This window comes from Balaenoptera borealis, assembly GCF_965194805.1.
Source record: "Balaenoptera borealis genome assembly, chromosome: 11".
Taxonomy (NCBI): domain Eukaryota; kingdom Metazoa; phylum Chordata; class Mammalia; order Artiodactyla; family Balaenopteridae; genus Balaenoptera; species Balaenoptera borealis.
The window spans coordinates 65607944-65627517 of record NC_138868.1 but is presented as its reverse complement, the minus strand read 5'-3'; positions in this window follow the sequence as shown (position 1 = coordinate 65627517).

The window sequence follows — 19574 nt, the reverse complement described above, 5'->3', positions numbered from 1 at the left end:
GAAGTAATGGAAGTAATCAAGGCAGTAAGGGTTTTAGAATCAGGCAGACCTGAATTTGAAACCCTGCTTTACCACTCAGTAGCTGTGTATTTTTGTTCAGGTAACCTCTCTGGGGGACTTCCCTGGTGGTGCAGTGGTTAAGAATCCTCCTGCCAATGCAGGGAACAGAGGTTCGAGCCCTGGTCCGGGAAGATCCCACTTGCTGCGGAGCAACTAAGCCCGTGTGCCACAACTACTGAGCCTGCGCTCTAGAGCCCACGAGCCACAACTACTGAGCCCACGTGCCACAACTACTGAAGCCCACGTGCCTAGAGCCCGTGCTCTGCAACAAGAGAAACCACCACAATGAGAAGCCCGTACACCGCAACGAAGAGTAGCCCCCGCTCACCACAACTAGAGAAAGCCCGTGCGCAGCAGCAAAGACCCAATGCAGCCAAAAAATAGATTAATTAATTAATTAATTATTTTTTTCTTAACTCTCTGATTTTATATCTAAAAAGAAGAGAGGAATAATATTTAACTTATAGGGAGGTTGTAGTGAGGATTATAAACAATTTATTCAAGCCAATGGATCTTGAATCAGAAAACTCAACTCAAACTATTTTAAGCTTAAAGAAAATGAATGCACCATCCTACCAGGAAGTCAAGGGAAGAAGAGGCCTAGGGACTCCAGGGACTCAACAACATTGTTAAGACTGTTTTCTTCTGTGTGTTGACCCCATTCACATCTACTGCAGATGGCTTTGCTCCATGCAGCAGGGAGGGGAAAGGAGGAGAAATGGCTGATAATCTACTAGGAGGGAGATAGAGCCTCTTTTGCCCAGGCTCTGTATATGACTTGAGAAGAGGGCTTTGATGGGTCCAGCTTGGGTCCATGCTCAACCCTGTAACAGCCACTGTGGCCAGGGATGTGGGGTATGAAAATAAGCCAAGCCAAGTCTCAAGCACACCCTGAAGGTGGTGGGTGCAATTCCTGGGTTCCAATCAGCACATTCCATGAAGCACTTTAACCTCTTGGTCTTTCCTCATTTGAAAAGTGCAACTATCATCGTACAGAGATGAGAAGAATGTGTTACTGAAATACGATATCCCCCTTGGCACTTCAAACTGCTCCATAAATGTGAAGACATTAATCTGTCATGATTTCCACTGTGAAATAATCACCATCCAGTAACCAAACAGATTGAAAGGTAGATGACTTTTGTCTTGGGCCATTCTTTTATGCATATGTTTTATTATTTCATTCACTTATTGAGCATTTACTATGTGCCAGACCCGGGTTATGCACTTCATGGGCATTATATTGTTTAGTCTTCACAATAACCTTATGAGGCGCTATTATTAATCCCACTGCATGGTAAGAAAACTGAGGCTCAGGGTGGTTAAGTAACTTGCCTAATACTTCACAGAAGTGGACTTGAATATGGGTCAAGTCAAAGGCCATGCTCTTATCCACCAGGATACCACTCGGTAGAGGTATGAACAAAACAGAAGAGCATAGGAAAATAGTGATTAATTTTGTCCAGGGGAAGTCTTCAAGGACAAGTTAGGATTTACCCAACAGGGAATATGGTAAAGGGCACTCGAGGCAGAGGAAAGACTGTGTGAAAAGACCATATGTGCAACTAATGCTGTTGTTCAATGTTTCGCATCCAAGTTCAGAGTCCCAGTAACTCAAACTATGAGAGGGGGCAGTCTGAATTAGTGAAAGATCTGAACTATGTTCATTTGTAAACAAAACTACATGCAGTTTTATTACATTTAGCATGTTCACAAGCAAAATTCTCAAAAAAAGAAAAAATTGTCAAGTGATCTACCTGTTTAATTTTAGTGCAAACTAATTTTGACCCTACTGACATCATTGGATGGACCCCCAACCTTTCCTGAATTGTCTTATTAGGCATTATATGCCCTTTCTCTCTTTGAATTCTCACAGCTACCTTTCCCAGCCTACATCTGTTAATCTGCTTATGAAGACCTACATAAGTCAGATAGCACACATTTCAGTAATATAAATGAAGTTTAATTTTCATTAAATGAGTTTTTAAATCAGAGATGACAATTACTGCCTTTGAAAAAAACAGAGAAAAATTTAAATAATGATGGGAAGTAAAAGAGAAAAATTGCATTTCTTCTTTCCCGTGATAAGCTGCTTCTCCCCTATACCTCAGTAAATAGTGCCTCCATCTACCCAGTGGATCAAGTAGGAAACTAAGGCAACATCCTACACCCTTCATACCTTCCTTCTCTGTCCCTGCCCCTTCATGCAGTCCCCATGCTTTGTGAATTCCGCCTCTTCATAGTTTGGACCCTGCCCCTCCATACCCTTCCCTCTGTCACAGCATCAATTCAGGATTCAGCATCCTTCTCCTCCCTGCTCCTGGTCTTGCTGCTCTCCTCTCCATCCTCTGGAGTGAGCTCTTTAATACACAATGCTGTCAAGTATCTCACATCACTAGCGAGAGTAATTGGTCCAAGCAAGGCTAAGCAGAACTTCGCTAGTCCTTCGCTAGAACTGTGACACAGGCTGAAAAATTAAATACCCTCTCACTTCTTCTGCCAGTTGGGGAAGGCTGTATGCAAAAGGTGAGGCTAAGGTCAACGCTCAAAAAGCAGATGAGAAATGGAGCCTCCTGGCTATGTCAAAGCATTGGTTCTCATCCCTAATCTGATTTCTTACAGTTACCACTATAGCTTTGTCAACTGCAGAAGCCAGTAAATTACTCTTTTGCTTAAAGACAAACAAACAAAAAATAATGATGATTGTGTCCATGCCTGGATCCTCACTAAGTCCCCATTATTCTGAGGATGAAGTTCAAGCTTGTAAGCCTGGCAAGCTAAGCCCTTTTTGGCATGCCTTCTTTCTCCCATCTCAGTCTGATCTCACCATGCTCACCTTACCGCACCCAGAGTTTAAAGCTGCATCCATCCTGAGCTGTGTTTTATTGTTTTTATTGGTGTTGTAATTATTGTTTTTGTTGTTGATGCACTGACTTCACCAGACTCTCTTCTGGTGCTAGACCTTTGCACTCCACATAACCATACTTTTATCTGCTGAGCTAAGCCTTCCAAAGGTGCCTTCCTGACCAAACCCTCTTCCCTACGTGTCCTTAGCCTCTAAACTCAGCTCTATCACAGCAAAATAAGCACACTATTTTGTAGATCTGTTTACTTTTCTCTCCTCTGTTTGCCTTCTCCTGTTCAATGAAAGCAGAGAAGGACTGTATCCTTCTTCTCCGTAACTAACATAGTGCTGGTTCATAAACTGGCCCCCATATGCAGAAGGCAAGGAGAGACAAAAGAAAGAGGCAGACCACTCCAGATGGGTAGGTGGCAGGTTAATAAGCAAGGGAACTTACCATATGAGCCTTGTCTTGGGGGCTGCAAGATGAGTAGATCTCTGCACCTGCCCACCAGAATCTTAAACACTTATACAGGGTCCTTAACGAGGTTCAGTCATTTACACCATCCAGATGGTCTCAACAACACATTGCTCTCTCAAGTCTGCATCCTTGGAAGCAGCTCCCACTGTGGGAACATTAGGCAGAAAGTATATTCCAAGACAGGGAAGGGGTGATGAGCCTCTGATTGCTCAGGTCTAGCTCTCAAGTCAGTCAGTGGTCACATCCTCTCGATGACCTCCTCCAACATTCCACTCCTAGTGACTGGCTCTTACATTTTATATGCCCCCCTCTTACTCAGTGTGCCCTGAGCAGTCAGCAGGGGGTTTTACTAGCATGGAGGTGGCTCTTTTGTTGGCTATCTGGTTGTAACATTCGGGGCAAATTCCAGCCATGATGGGGCTTGGTGTTCTCAGCAGCCTAGCACATTGCTCCACGGTGAGAGTGGGGACAGTGCCTGTTTCCAGGGACTGCCATATCTTTATGGTGCTGAGTGTTTTGGCAGGGGTCCCCAGTCTGACATATGGGGCAGCTGGCCCTACTGGTTGATCATTTAAATGTGTTAAAGCCTGGGACAGTACTTTAGTCCACCTAGCCAAGGTGGTTTTACTTTTTAGGAATTTAATCTGCTGCTTTAAAATATATATATGTGTGTATATATATTATGTATGTATGTATATATGTATACATATACATATTGGGTCAGCCAAAAAGTTCCTTTGGTTTTTAAGAAAAATAAAAGACACATTTTTCATTTTTACCGAGAACTTTATTGAACAACATATTCACCCTTTTGTTCCACTACCTCTGCCATTTTTCAGGCAACTTCATAATTCCATCTTCCCAAAACTTAATTTTTTTGAGCAAAGAACTGTTCCAGGTGCCTTTTACAGTCTTCCAGGGAATTGAAATTTTTTCCATTAAGAGAATTTTGTAAAGACCCAAATAAATGGAAATCTGAAGTCGCAATGTCTGGTGAATATGGTGGATGAATCAGAACTTCCCAGCTAAGCTGAAACAGTTTTTGCCTGGTCATCAAAGAAACATGCGGTCTTGCGTTATCCTGATGGAAGATTATGTGTTTTCTGTTGACTAATTCTGGACTCTTTTTGTCAAGTGCTGCTTAAGTTGGTCTAATTGGGAGCAGTCAAGTTGGTCTAATTGGGAGCAGTACTTGTTGGAATCAATTGTTTCATTTTCTGGAAGGAGCTCATAATAGAGGACTCCTTTCCAATCCCATCATATACACAACATCACCTTCTCTGGATGAAGACCGGCATTTGGTGTAGTTGGTCGTGGTTCATTTCACTTGCCCCACGATGTCTTCCATTCCACATTACTTTACAGTATCCAATTGTCATCGCCTGTCACAATTTGTTTTAAAAACAGAATTTTTTCGTTACGTCAGTAGAGAATTACATGAGGAAATATGGTCAAGAAGGTTTTTTTCACTTAACTTATGTGGAACTCAAACATCAACGTGATGAATATAACCAAGCTGGTGCAAATGATTTTCAACACTTGATTCAGATATTTTGAGTATGTCGGCTATCTCCCACGTGGTATTGTTCTCAATTAATGTCAACTGCTGTCGATTGCTGTCAACTTCAACTGGCCTTCCTGACCGTGCATGGAGCATTGTCCGGCAAGAAATCTCCAGCATGTATACAGATTGCCAACAAATACATGAAAGGATGCTCAACATCACTAATCATTAGAGAAATGCAAATCAAAACTGCAATGAGGTATCACCTCACACCAATCAGAATGGCCATCACCAAAGAATCTACAAACGATAAATGCTGGAGAGGGTGTGGAGAAAAGGGAACCCTCTTGCACTGTTGGTGGGAATGTAAATTGATACAACCACTATGGAGAACAGTATGGAGGTTCCTTAAAAAACTAAAAACAGAACTACCATACGACCCAGCAATCCCAGTACTGGGCATATACCCCGAGAAAACCATAATTCAAAAAGAGTCATGTACCACGATGTTCATTGCAGCTCTATTTACAATAGCCAGGACATGGAAGCAACCTAAGTGTCCATCGACAGATGAATGCATAAAGAAGATGTGGTACATATATACAATGGAATATTACTCAGCCATAAAAAGAAACCAAATTGAGTTATCTGTAGTGAGGTGGATGGACCTAGAGACTGTCATACAGAGTGAAGGAAGTCAGAAAGAGAAAAACAAATACCGTATGCTAACACATATATATGGAATCTAAAAAAAAGGTTCTGAAGAACCTAGGGGCAGGACAGGAATAAAGACACAGACACAGAGAATGGACTTGAGGACACGGGGAGGGGGAAGGGTAAGCTGGGACAAAGTGAGAGAGTGGCATGGACATATATACACTACCAAACGTCACTAGTCACTGTATTTTAAGGGCAATCCACATCCTTGGCAATACGCCACCCCACCCTGGGGCTACAGTGGCCACTCTTTATGTAGCTAATCTCCTGTATCTATTCAAGGGTCAGTTGCTGGGGTTCATACCAAAGCTAGGGTATCAGCTTCCTTATTGCCAAGAGGTATCAGTGCCTTATGAGCTAGGATGTGAAAAACAGTGAGGATTGCCTCAGGCTCTTTGAGGCAAACCCAAATATCTTTCCACATATCCTGACCCGACAAGGGCTTATTCATGATCATCCACCCATAGGCTTCCCATTGTCCAAGCCATAGGGTTAATTCCTTTAGAACAGCCCAACTGTCAGTGCAAAGGGTTAATGGCCAAGGCTCATGAGTGATCCCCAGCCATACCCTCTGAGTTCAGCCCCTGACTGCTGTGGTTCTTTCTTGTTTCCATCCAGATGGTGTCAGTGTTAGGTTGAGTAGCAACTGTAGTCCACGTGGGTGGGTTTCCCCAACTAGACACACCTGTATATCAGGCATCAGCAGGAATTTCCCCCACTCCCTCTCTACAGGCCACAGGGGCTGCCGTAGGTATAGGGACAGGATCACTTGGAGGATCTACATACTCTACAGAGCCTACTAGTACCCACATTTCTAGAGAGAATGAGCTGGGGGACAGGGTGCTCCTCTGCTGTAAGTAGGCTGGGGGTTTGAGCCATGGCAGAGGTGGGCTGATGGAACATATGCTCAATCCACCCTTTGATAGGAAGGGAAGTTCTTCCTATGATACGCTGTTCCTTCATGAGAGGCTCTCCCTGGAGGAGTGCTGGGTACACTGCTATGTGCTGTTGCTCTATGACCATATATCTGGTTTCTCCCCCCTTTCAGAGTGGGGACCAACCAAAATCCTAGGAGTACTCTCTGTTATCTTTGTCACAGTGCCCAACCCATACCTTCCGCGTCACAGACACATCTAACTCAAATGGTAGCCCTGCGTGGGAGATACCGAGAGCTTTAATCTGCTTCACTAGTGTCTTCACCTTCTCAAAGGCAGCTTGCTGCCCTGATTCCCAGTCCCGCACATGCCCTTTCTTTACCAGGTGGTATAAGGGACAGAAGCACAGTGCCAGGTAGGGAAAAAAGCCCTCCAAAACCCCCAAATCCCTACAACATCTGGCGCCTCTTTCACGGTCTTAAGGGTTGGATAGGCTTGCCCTTGTCAATCACAGCTTTTGGGACAACTCATGTCTTACCGACTAATCAACTCCCAAGGCAGTACATAGTCCTTGAATTTTCGCAGGGTTCAACATCCATCTTCTTCCATGCATATGTTGCAGCAAAGTCTGCAAAATGTCCTGTAGCGGAGGAAAATTTTTACATGTTAACCTTGTGTCATCAATATAATAGACCCATTTTACTGATGTGGGGAAGGAGATCTCAGGGTACCATCCCATGACGTATGGTGGGGCTGTGCATGTAATCTTGGGGAAGCACTTGAAATGTTCATTGTCACCCCTCCCATGTGAAGGCAAATTGAGCTTGTGACTCAGGGGCCAGGGATACACTGAAAAAGGCATTTGCTAAGTCCAGTACAGCATGGTACACTCCTAGGGCCATGGCCAAGGTATCCAAGATGGTGGAGATGTTGGGCACAGCCACATGAATGGGGGAACACCACCCTTTACATTTTTCAGTAGTTCATGGTCATCTGCCACAAGCCATCTGGTTTTTTTTACCAGCCATTCTAGGCTATTGGAAGTACTATGGACATGGCATGCAATACCCACTTGGTGAAGTTCTCAGATGGATTTTCCTATTTCTTTATGCCTACCAGGCAATTTATATTGTTTGACAGTTACCACTCTTTGTGGGGGCAGTAGACTTACTGGTTCCCAGTTGACGTTTCTCCTCAGTGCTGGTTTGATTACTCTAAACCAGAGGTGGAATTAATTCACTCATAGAGGTTTGCAGAGTTTGACCTTATAGGATATGAATGCCCAATATGTCCTCTGGTATTGGGGAGATAAAAACCTCATATTCTCATAGGGGAAAACACCCAATCTGCAGTGTCATAGGGACCTTTCTGACATTGCTGTTTTCCCTCCATAACCATCAGTGGTGCTGAGGGGGCCAGAAGGCTTCTGAGGGTGACCGTGTATAGATGTATTAGAGTACACTCAGCTCCAGTATCTACCAGAGCTGTCACCTTTTGTTTATTTCTGGGGGACCAGTGAATAGCAAGCTCAACTTGAGGCCTCTGATGGCCTCCCACAGCCTCACCTGGAGGCAGCCTCATCCTTCGTCCTGTACCCGGGATGTGAGAGGCACCCACCCCTAATAGGACTGGATCCCCTAAGTCTCTGCTGGAGCAGGTGGGGCATCAGGAGCAGTAGGGACACGTGAGACAGGTCTGAACTGTTGTTCAGGTTTAAAGGCTTTCCACAGGCCAACCAACACAGCGTTGGGTTGCAGGCCTGTCTTTTTAGGTGGGGTATCGACAGCAATGTGGTCAAACCACCTGTGCTTCCAAGTTACTTTTACTGGACCCTTTATGGCCGATTGGGATAGCCTTCTGGCTTTTCGAGTTCCCTCTCCATATTGGGTCTTTCCTACAACATATACCTGTTTGTGGAATTTGTCAATTTCTCCCAGATCAACAATGGACCACGCAACATCAAAACCATCTTATCCCACAACTGGAATCACAGAGATACCAGGTGCTTGGGGCAAACTGGAGTATTTTGGCTTCCATTCCTGCATGTAACGTGGCCCAATTGAGGCCTTCAAAGATGGGGGCAGGGGGGTATTAAATGGCCTATCTCATTCCCAGCTTTGTGAGAATTTGTTGTACCTCCTATATAGATTTCCAGGGTCCCACATGCCCAGAGAGACCCCCTCTTGGGTCAAGCCTCCCTGCAGGCTAGAATAATCCAATATATAAGGGAATGAGTACCTTGAACCTCCCGAGTGCCATGCAGGTGCTGCCGGAAGACAGAGTGTGTGGTATGGTCATTTTCTCTGCCTCCTGCCCTGTCAGAGAAATGTCATCATCCTCGTATCCCACAGCAGCACTAACTATGCCTGGATATTTTCCCTGGCCTTTTGCTGGAAATCGGCAGCTATATCAATAAACTCAGTGAGAGTATATTCTCTCATCATGAACATTTCCTGAGTCGGGGGCTGCCCACTGGCTGGGGTTGTTGCTGCTGTATTTTTGTTTTCCTTTGTATTACAGGTCTGATGGCACGGGGCACTTCCTCCATTTCACTGTCAATCACCATAACATCCCCCTCTTCGCTCTCCTCACTTTCCCTCTAAGTGTCCCAATCAGGCTTTGTCATAAGTTCTTGGATCTTAATCTGCAGCAGCTTGCACCCTCCTAGCTTTGCAAAATTGCACACAAGGCTCTCCAACTTATCCTGCTCTCCCACCTGTCTGCCAGCCCCAAAGCTAGCAGAGTAGCGGACACTACACGTCCTTCTCTAACCTCAGCTCTTCTTCTGACTTTCTAACTTGGCTTCGGCCTCTAGTTGGCCTGGATTTCCAGCCAAACTAACCACAGTCGAGGCCAGCCCACTGTGCGGCCATTCGTCTCCCTTCTTTGCCACAGTGTGCTCTGCACAGTTCCTCAAACAAATGCATTAGAGCAGCTGGCATTTTCGAGGTGTCCCTGTGCTCACACAGTGGTCAAAAAGCATATGGGCCACCCCTCTACACATAGAGGTCAATGGCCAAGCCATGATTCCCCTCCTCAAATGCCTCTTTCCCAAGACCCATTTCTTCAGTCTCCTGGCTGGCTCACCAATTGTTGGTTCATAAAATGGACCCCATACACAGAGAGCAGGGAGAGACCTAAGAAAGAAGCAGATCACTCTAGATTGGTAGATGGCAAGTTTAATAAGCAAGGGAGCTTACATACGAGGCTTGTCTTAGGCAACTGCAAGATGAGTAGATCTCCACACCCACCCACCAGAATCTTAAACGTTTATACAGAGGCTTTAACAGGGCTCAGTCACGAATACTGTCCAGATGGTCTCAACAACACATTGCTCTCTCAAGCCTGTGTCCTTGAAATGGCTTTGGCTATGGGAACGGTGGGTGAAACATACATTCCAAAAACAGGGGAAGGGGTGAGGAGCCTGCGATTGCCCAGGACCATCTCTCGGGTCAACCAGCAGTCACATCTTTATGACCTCCTCCGACACACAGCAGGTAGTCAGAAATGTTTGCTGAATGAATAAAGGAATGAATATACTGAGATACTTCAGTTTGGACACCTTGATAATTAAATCATACCATCTTGCTTTAGAAAATCCCCTAACTTGTGTGAGGCAAGAATGTCCACTCCCCTGTCACTGGAGGCTATAATATGTACATATTCAATTCATAGGTTAGATAGTCTTACGATCGAGCTGATTCTCTTAAAGAGTTTAATATTAGCTTTTAATTACATCCTGCCATGCAACTAGTACTTTATTAAATGTAAGGGAAGAAACGCCTCTGCATATCAACAGAGGTGAATTCAATTCAATAATTCTGTTAAGTATTTTTGTGCTCTAATAGTCAAATTGCTACAGGAGATGTCATTTCCATAAGTTTGTCAACTGGAGAATGCTGAACGGTTACTTGAATACCTTTTAAGGGCTTACTGTTTGCAGAGGGGTTTTTAAATGATTTCCAAAGGCAAGTTAGCTCCTGACACCTTCTCAGAAGTTCTCTGCATTCTTTCATTTCTCTTCCTCAAAGCAATAGTCATGGGGGCTGAGGGCTTTTTTCATGCTGCCTCCCCTCACTTCCCATGCAGCATATACCCACCGCCTCTCCTCCAGTTGAAATGGTAACCTTTCAGAGCTCGTTCCAGAAACCACCTCTTCCATAAAGCCTGCCCAGATTTACCTCGTGTTAGTCTTTACCTATCAAAACATCCTCACTCTGGTGTCCTAAAGCATGACTTTCGGGGTAATCTAACCCAGCTCATGACCTCTGTGAAATGAATAGATCTTTGTGATTCACCTCCCTGAACTAAGAGCTCTGGACTTGAAGTCTGAGAAACCTGTGTGAGAACCCTAGGTCTGCTGAATACTTGTGTAAGTTACAGCATCTCTCTGGGCCTTAGTTTCTGCACCTGTAAAATGGAAACAATACAGGTGGTAGGGAGGATTCAATGGTCTAATATATGTGAAAGTTCATCACCTCATGACTGGCATGGGGTTCAAACCACTGTTCAAACCACTCCTTACAGCCATGATGTGTGGGATTAAAACAGCTGTCTGATAATCACATGAAGAGGACATCTGATAATCACATTAGATTCTCCTTCGACCAGATTCCTCACCCAGTGGTTCTCAACCAGGCTCTGCATCCAAATCAATGAGCAAACGGTTTTGCAAAATACAAACTCTGGGCCCTGCTGAATCAGAATCTCAAGGTCTGAGCTGTCAAACACAGACAAATATTAATGGCTCATTTGTTCCGTTGATACTGATAAGAAGCCAGTATTGAGAACTTCCAAACAACCCAAAACAGAAGCACCTTTTCCGCTGAACAGATGACCAGACAGGAGGAGGCTTCATAACCACAAGTTCCCAGCCCACAGTCATGGAGAAGTGAGCAATTAGGGAAGTAACTGGCTCAAGAGGAGGAAACTCCCCAAACAGCAGGCAGCTGATGAATCAGCTCATCCAGGTGCGGTGGAAAAAAGAAGGAAAGCTCTTGCCTTTCTGACGGAAAGCAATTACTTCAGCCGGGGCATGATCAAAAAGACAAGTGTGTTTGGTGCACACATCCAAGAGGGGGCTCTAGTTCAAGCTCACAGCATCTGGTTGGAAAGGGGGCATCTGAGGTATGGCAGTAAGGCTGGCAGGTCCTTGCTTGCTTCCACTGTAGAGTCCTACTGCGTGCCAAGTCTCTTAAACTACCATCTCTCTGAATCTTCTCAACAGCCCTGTCACATAAGCATTGTTGTCCCCATTTTACAGAGGAGGAAACTGAGGCACAGAAAGCTTATATGACTTTGCTAGTATGCAGCAAGGCTGGACTCCAAACTCTGTCCTTAAGAGTTTGGGGATTGTAAGTCATTATTTCAATTCTATGAGCCTCCCTTTCTTCACCTCAGATAATGGAAATTTTACTATTGTGAAGAGTGAGGTAAGGGATTAGGAAGGACACACGGCTATCAGTAAGTGGCAGCCAGTGTTGCTGTTCAGTGTTGCTAAAGGATCCCTCTGAGATCTACCACGTGAGGGAATGTGGCCTGAGGAGTAGGTGCTAGACATTTGCAAAGGAGATTTGAAAGCCAGATTTAACTCTGTAAGATGATGGCCTGGTTGAGATTGACTGGTTACTTACTGACAACTCACTTTATTGTACTTTTCTTTGTCTTTTTTAGTTACTCTTGGAAAGTGATTTAAAATGTGTTCCTAAGTGGAAAAGACCCTCGAATTAGAGAGGAATCAGTTATTTAAGGTTGAAAAGGCAGATACTGTTGTGATGTGATGATACACACCTTAAAAACAAAAACAAGAAACACAGTCTCCCAACAGAAATGCAATTCCAGGCATCTGCTCATACTGCAGCCCGCACACCTTCCAGGGTCCTCAATCACGGAGTGCCCCGGAGAACAGAAGGCACCCTTGCCCAGGGTGCCTTCTGCTAAATGCCCGGGCAGCTACCCTGGGCCTCCCTGCTTCCCTTCTCCTTTTGTTCTTCTTGCTTTGCCCAGCTAGTCCTTCAAGAAGGCAAACAATCCATTTGGTTTACTTCATGTTACACAATTTTCCAGTATCCCCAACTCTGGTTTTGCTCTTTAACCGTTTCAAGCCCACTTCTGTGCCTAAAACAGCAAGCAGCACCCTGAATTGAGTTAACACTGTAAGTACTCTGTGTGTGTTTGTAAACTGCGAACAGCTGAACAAATGTTGGTCACGTCATGCATGGGTGCCCTGTGTCTTGTTCTTCTCTGCATCGCCAATGAATGCACCACAGCAACCACCTGGTAGGTTTTAAATAAATGTTTATTCAGTGAATAAATAAGAAACAATAGAATCTATTGAGGTAAATAAAGGCCTAGGAGAATAAAGGCTCAAATGCAGTCCCTGAGAATTGCTGAAAGCTCTCGTTTACTGAGGACTTCACTGTTCGCCAGCAACTGTGCTAAGGACATTATGCACGGTCACGGAGGCCCCTTGGTGTGAGTGTCATTATCAGCTTCATTCTCCAGATGAGGAAATGAAAACAAATAGAGGTTAAGAGATTACCCCAGGCAGAGTTGAGATTGGAATCAAGATGCTCCAGCTCTGGAGCCCACTGCCTTAATCACCATGCCTTGCTGCTCTCTGACGAAAGAGCTCAGCAAACAAATTTCAAATTTGGAAGAAAATGTCAAGATTTATAGAATCAAACACGCATATTTTACTGATGGTGAATATGAAACATAAGGCAATTCCAAACTACATCTACAACCCTGAGTGGTGGAACGAGCTTTGGGCTTTTATTGTCAGACCATAATGGGTTGGAATTCCAACTGTCACTTGAGAGCTGTGTGGCTTTGGGGTTATCACTGAGCCTCTCTGAGCAACAGTTTGTTGTCTCAGTGGATGTTCCCTTTGGGATCCTGGGAAAGGGGTCCATCACTGTAAGTCTGTTGCCAGACTTAGAGATGTTGTACGTAAACACCCACAAGAGCATCACAAAGTGCTCAATAAATGGTAAATTTGTTATTTTTAATATTTTGTTTCATACTTCTGTCTCTATACACTTTTTCCTATTACTTCATGTGCCTGACACATTCCCACTCATCTAAGACAGCAGCTCTAGCCCAAGCCCTCTGGGAACTCTTTCCTGGCCCTCTCTCCTGCTCTCTTTCCTTAGAGGTTTTCATTCCTTCCTTGAAGCCATGAAGGTATCTGGAAGTAGCAGCAAGGCTCAATCAGAGACAGGGCCCATGGCTCTGGGGCCAGGCCAGGAGATTGTAGAACAAATGCAATAGTTATTGAGCTTCTGCCATGTGCCAGGCATGGTTCCAGGCACTGAGAAAAGAGTGTTGAATTCTGTGTGGTCTCTGTCTTGGTGCAGTTAAATGCTAACATGGAGGAAAAAGACAAAGGAACTCACCCATTAATGTTCAGGCTGATAAGGGTGAAATCACCATGTGGATCAGAGAAGTCCGAGGCAGAACTCTTGGACTGCACTTTGGAAAACAGGCAAGAGTTTACCATGAAAAGGAAGGCAGGAGGGGCAGAAAGTGCAGATCAATCGGAGTGGCTCCCACAAAGTGTGGGTATGGAAAACCAAGCACCTTTATCCTAAAAGATGTGAGTGTCCCCGAAGGAATAGAAGCAGAAGGGTAACGGGTGAAATTTACTTTCTAGATAAGTGCCAAATCCCTCCTTCCATCGTGGATCATTCTATTTCTTCCCACACGTTCGTTAAGACAACATTCCTCTCAACATCCGCTTTGAGGTTTCTGTTACTTTCAGCCTCTCAGATGTTGATGAGGACTCAGCCTTGCCTTACAGAGCAGAGATTAATGTAGTCCAACCCCCTGTCTTCCTGTCTTCCATTACATGAAGAAATGTGATCAAGTGGTGACGAAAGCTGTGAACAATTTTTTTTTTTTTTTTGAGAAAGAGAAATACCAAGACACTTGGCAGAACACATTTTATCATCCTGTGTTATAATCAGAGAGAGACAGCCTGGCTCCCTGCCCACTAGGCCTTTTCTACCACAGTCTCAGTGAGTAGTTTGCAATCAATCAAGGAGATGGTGCTTGAATTCTAGATGGCATGTCTCCGTCTGTCTCCTCGCAACACGAATAAGAAAGACCCTTTGCATGACAGGGCCATTTATTAAGAGCAAGGTTTCAGTACTCCTTTCTGTGATAAAGCAGCCAGAGTCAGCTTTGGGCCTCTTCTGGGATCAAGATATCCTACCTCTTCAAAGCTCAGCCCAATGACTTCTATCAACAAAGCTATTGATCTAAGAGAAGAGGAATTCTCCCAAAAGTCCCTCATCTGGATATCATCATTGTTTAACACCTGCTTTCTTCTTTACCTCCTCGACTTGGTATTTGTCTTCCTAGTTCACAGACATTGTTATTTCTGCAGCTAACACTGAATTCATTGGCTAGAATTTAGTAGTATTTCAATCATAATGTCTTATCATCACATATCTCCTTACTATTTACAAAACCCTTTTCACTTGCATTACCTGGTACCCAAACCAAATGGCCTCTCAGTTATTATATTTCTTGATTTTATTTTTTTACTATATTTGACAATCCTAGTAACCTTGAAAATCTCTCCTCTCTTGAAACATTTTTAAATTCCTGATCTTGGGTCCCAAGTCTATGTCCTACCCACCTATTGGCCAGCCTAGTATATCAGTCAGCTTTCACTAGGTAATGCTGTGGTAACAATCCTTCTATCTCAGTGACTGATAACAAAAGTTAATTTGTCAGTCACATGTCAGCTGCAGGTTGGCTGTAGCTCTACTCCGTATGTCCTCTTCTTTCTTGGACCTAGCCTGAAGGAGAAAACCTATTTTGGACATGCCATTTTTGTGCAGTGGGAAAGGAGCAGTGACAGTGGTTTCTTAATGATTCTGCTCACTACAAGTGACTTCTACTCACATTTTATTGGCCAAAGTAAATCACAAAGCTCAGCCTAATATCAGTGGTACACAGAAGTATAATCTTCTTATAGGAAAGGCAGCAAATAAGCGTAAACAGTATTATAACCTACTATACTTGGGATGCTTTGCTGATATTCACTGCTGGAGGAGTCCATGGTGCTCTCCAGAGACAATGTCCCATTTTCCTTCCTGTATGAGTTCTCAACACTCTAAACTGTGTCCTTCTCCATAGGTGCCCCAACTCAGAAGCCCACCCAGTGCTGTGTCTTGGTCTCTTCCTTCCACTGTAGAATCTGGGAGTGATGATCTAAAAATGGAATTAATGATCACCAGCACCTGCAAAGCTAATCATGGCAGAAAGTACCTTACTTATTTTATGAAGAGTTATTGGGTTGGAAGAGCAGGATAAAATTTTTTTAATTTTATAAATTGAGGGATTTAAAGAAAAATAGTCTTGACTTAATTTTGTAAACTTAAAACAAGAAAACCCTAAGGCCCAGAGAGGTATATTTATTTGCCAGTGCTCATAAGGCTAGAGAATGATAAAGCAAAGACCATAACAGATTTTTTTTTAAATCAAGGCTCTTTCCACCACCCAAAGACATGTAATCTGATACAGACAAACTTCAGCAAGGGCTTTGCCTTCCTCTTTCATCATACACTGTGAGGAAGATTAGAAAATGTGATCCAGAAGTCTGTACATTCAAGTGAAATTGTACTATGTTGAGAGAGAGTACCCAAAGAGTTCTGATTAATGCATCCATACCATCTTAAAGGAGATCTCTAGGAGTATACTATAGGGATATTCTCCAGGTCTTATCCTAGCCAACATTTTTATTAATTACTGTGTCAAGAACATAGAGATCACGCTGTGATAGTCATTGGCACTGTTCATTAACTATCTCTAAGCACCTGATAGAATTGCAATTTCTGACCTCCGTGTGGTTGATGAGGTCATGAAACTAATTCCAGCTAATGAGAAAAAGTAATGAGTATTACTTCCAGGCTGGGGCATCTAATTTCTGATGGGAAATCTTCAGAGTCTTTTTCCTTCGCCACGTTGACCAGCAGTATTTGAGGTGGAGGTTTCTCTCAGCCTCGCTCCTGGAGTGAGGAGACATAGAGCAGAGTCCCAGCCAATTCATCACGGATTATAACATAAGCAAAAAATAAGATTTTGGATTTTATTGGCTACTGGGGATTTAGGACTTGTTTATCCTTCAATATAACTGAGCATATTCTGATTGACTCTCATATTAGCAAAGTCTATTAATATAAAACAAATCTGAGAGAGATAGCCAATATAACAATTGGCTAATTCAGGGTGGAAAAGCATTGCAGTAGGTTGGGATTAAGGGCTAAATGTATCTAACAAGATAGATTTTAAGAGTACTAATGTAATTTCCTGTGCTTAAGTTTTAGAAATCAATAGAAGTTCATAAAAGGAAAGGTTTGTAACCTATAAGCTCATTAGAAACCAATATTATACTTGGCTGCCAAAAAAGCCAAACTCATTGGTTGTTTCTATTTATAAAAAAGATAGTGTCTAGAGATCAAGGAAATTAATAGTGCTTTATGCCATAGAGAACACATCAAAAGCACCAGGCTTCGATGAATAAAAAGTGTAGCCAATGGAGAATGACTAAGATGCTGAAGGGACTTGAAACTATGCCAGATAAGGAGTTGTTAAAGGATGTGAGATGTGTAACCCAGAGGAGTCTTAGGAGACACATGATCTCTTTCTTTGAAAATCTGGAGAGCTGTATGGAGTGAGAAAGTCATATTCTGTTTTGCATCAAGGCCCGTAACAGGGAATAACAGGGGAAAGCTGTAAGAAAGAAGAAGCAGCTCCAGGGATGTCTCCCCTGACCTTCACAGAAAAGTCTGCCAGCAACTCCCTTAGACCCATAGATAAGCTTGACCTTTGTGGAGACAATGATCACACTGAATTTGTCTATATAAAGATGTCTGAAAATTGTGAGATTCTTCAGGGAAAAGAGAGTACATTAGTTATCCATATTCCAATGTTCAGGACCCATTCCATATTTATAGGATGGAATTTAATCAGAAGGAATGGTCTAACAAGCAGAATCCCACAGCAGGGAACAAATGCCTGCTTTTGGGGAAATTCATCCAGTAACGTAAGGGCTAGAAGAGAAGACCCTTTAATATTTGTTCCAACTCTGCTTCCACCCTTCTGCAATTCAGTTAAGTCTTCCCTGGGATCTGGCATAGATTCATACTTAAAGCCCACCACCAACTCACGTGCTTATGGATAATCTGTGCTGCCTTCTTAAGAAAGAAAAAGAGAAGCCTGGTGTTCAAAATGGTAGACCATATTGGATGCTTAGTTTCTTTGACTGTATTCCAATATCTAAATTTCATTAGATGAATTTGTAAGTAAATTAGTGCTATCCTTCCTCTCAGACACACATTTGACTTTCAAAGCAGCTTGTGTGTGTGTGTGTAACTTAAATATAAGATCTTGTAGAATTATGCAGCATGTCCGGTATAGAGACCAATATGAAAGCTACATGAGAAAATAAAAGTGCATTCACTTAGTCAAGAAACAGGTATTAAGTATCTACTGGGTACCTCACACTGTACCAGGCTCTGATCATATAAAGATTAGATAGGTCAAGCCCCACTTTCAAGGAACATACAGTGTAGGAGGAATATAGGCAATGATAACACAATATATGAGAAAATGTGCACAAAAATCTGTGTGGAATGAGGTTGATTGTAGTGCATTTGATTGCAATAAAAACTAAGAGAAAAAGCATAAATATCCAGCAATTTTGGACTGTTTTAATATTACATACATTCAAAAGAATACTACATTTTTTATAATTGACTTCTTTGGTAAATAGGTATAAAGTAAAAAGAAGGATTTTTTTAAGTTAATAGGCTTTATTTCTTAGAACAAACAAGTTCACAGCAAAATCAAAAAGAAAGTACAGAGTTCCCATATACCCCCTCCCTCTACACATGCATGGCCTTTCCCACTACCAACATTCTGAACCAGAGTGTTACATTTGTTACAACAGACGAACCTACACTGACATGCTACTATCACCCAAAGTCCATAGTTTACAGTAGGATTCACGCTCAGTGTTATACATTCTATGGGTTTTGACAAATGAACAATGACATGTATCCATCATTATAGTTTCATACAGCATAGTTTCTCTGCCTTAAAAATCCTCTGTGCTCTGCCTAGTGATCCCTCCCTTCCCCCAACTCCTGGCAACCACTGATTTTTTTTATTGTCTCCATAGTTTTGACTTTCCCAGAATGTCATATAGTTGGAATATATGTAACCTTTTTCAGATTGGCTTCTTTCACTTTGTAATATGCATCTAAGATCTATGTCTTTTCATGGCTCGATAGGTCATTTCTTTTCTTCACTGAAAATATGCCATTGTTTGGGTGTATCACAGTGTATTTATCCATTCACCTACTGAAGGACATCTTGGTTGCTTCCATGTTTTGGCAATTATGAATAAAGCTGCTATAAACATCTATGTGCAGCAATTTTTGTATGGACGTGAGTTTTCAACTCATTTGGAAGTACCAAGGAGTATGATTTCTGGGTTGTATGGTAGAACTACGTTTAGTTTTGTTAGAAACTGGCAAACTATCTTCCAAAGTAACTATACCATTTTTCATTTCCACCACCAATGAATAAGAAGTCCCATTGCTCCACATCCTTGCTAGCATTTGTGGTGTCAGTGATTTGGATTTTAGCCTTTCTAAAAGGTGTGTAATAGTATCTCATTGTTGTTTTAATTTGCAATTCCCCTATCATATGATGTTGAACATCTTTTAATACTCTTATTTGCCATCTGTATATCTTCTTTGGTCAGTTGTCTGTCTATTCAGATATCCTGCCGATTTTTTAATTAGGTTGTTTGTTTCCTTATTGTTGAGTGTTAAAAAGTTGGTTGTATATTTTGGATACAAGTCCATTATCAGATATGTGTTTTGCAAGTATTTTTCCCAGTATATGGCTTATATTTCATTATGTTAAAGTCATTTGCAAAGCAGAAATTTTTTAATTTTAATAAAGTCCAACTTGTCCATTTTTTCTTTAATGATTGTGCTTTGGTGTTCTATCTTAGACCTCATTATCAAACCCAAGGCCACCTAGATTTTCTCCTTTGCTACCTTTTAGGAGTTC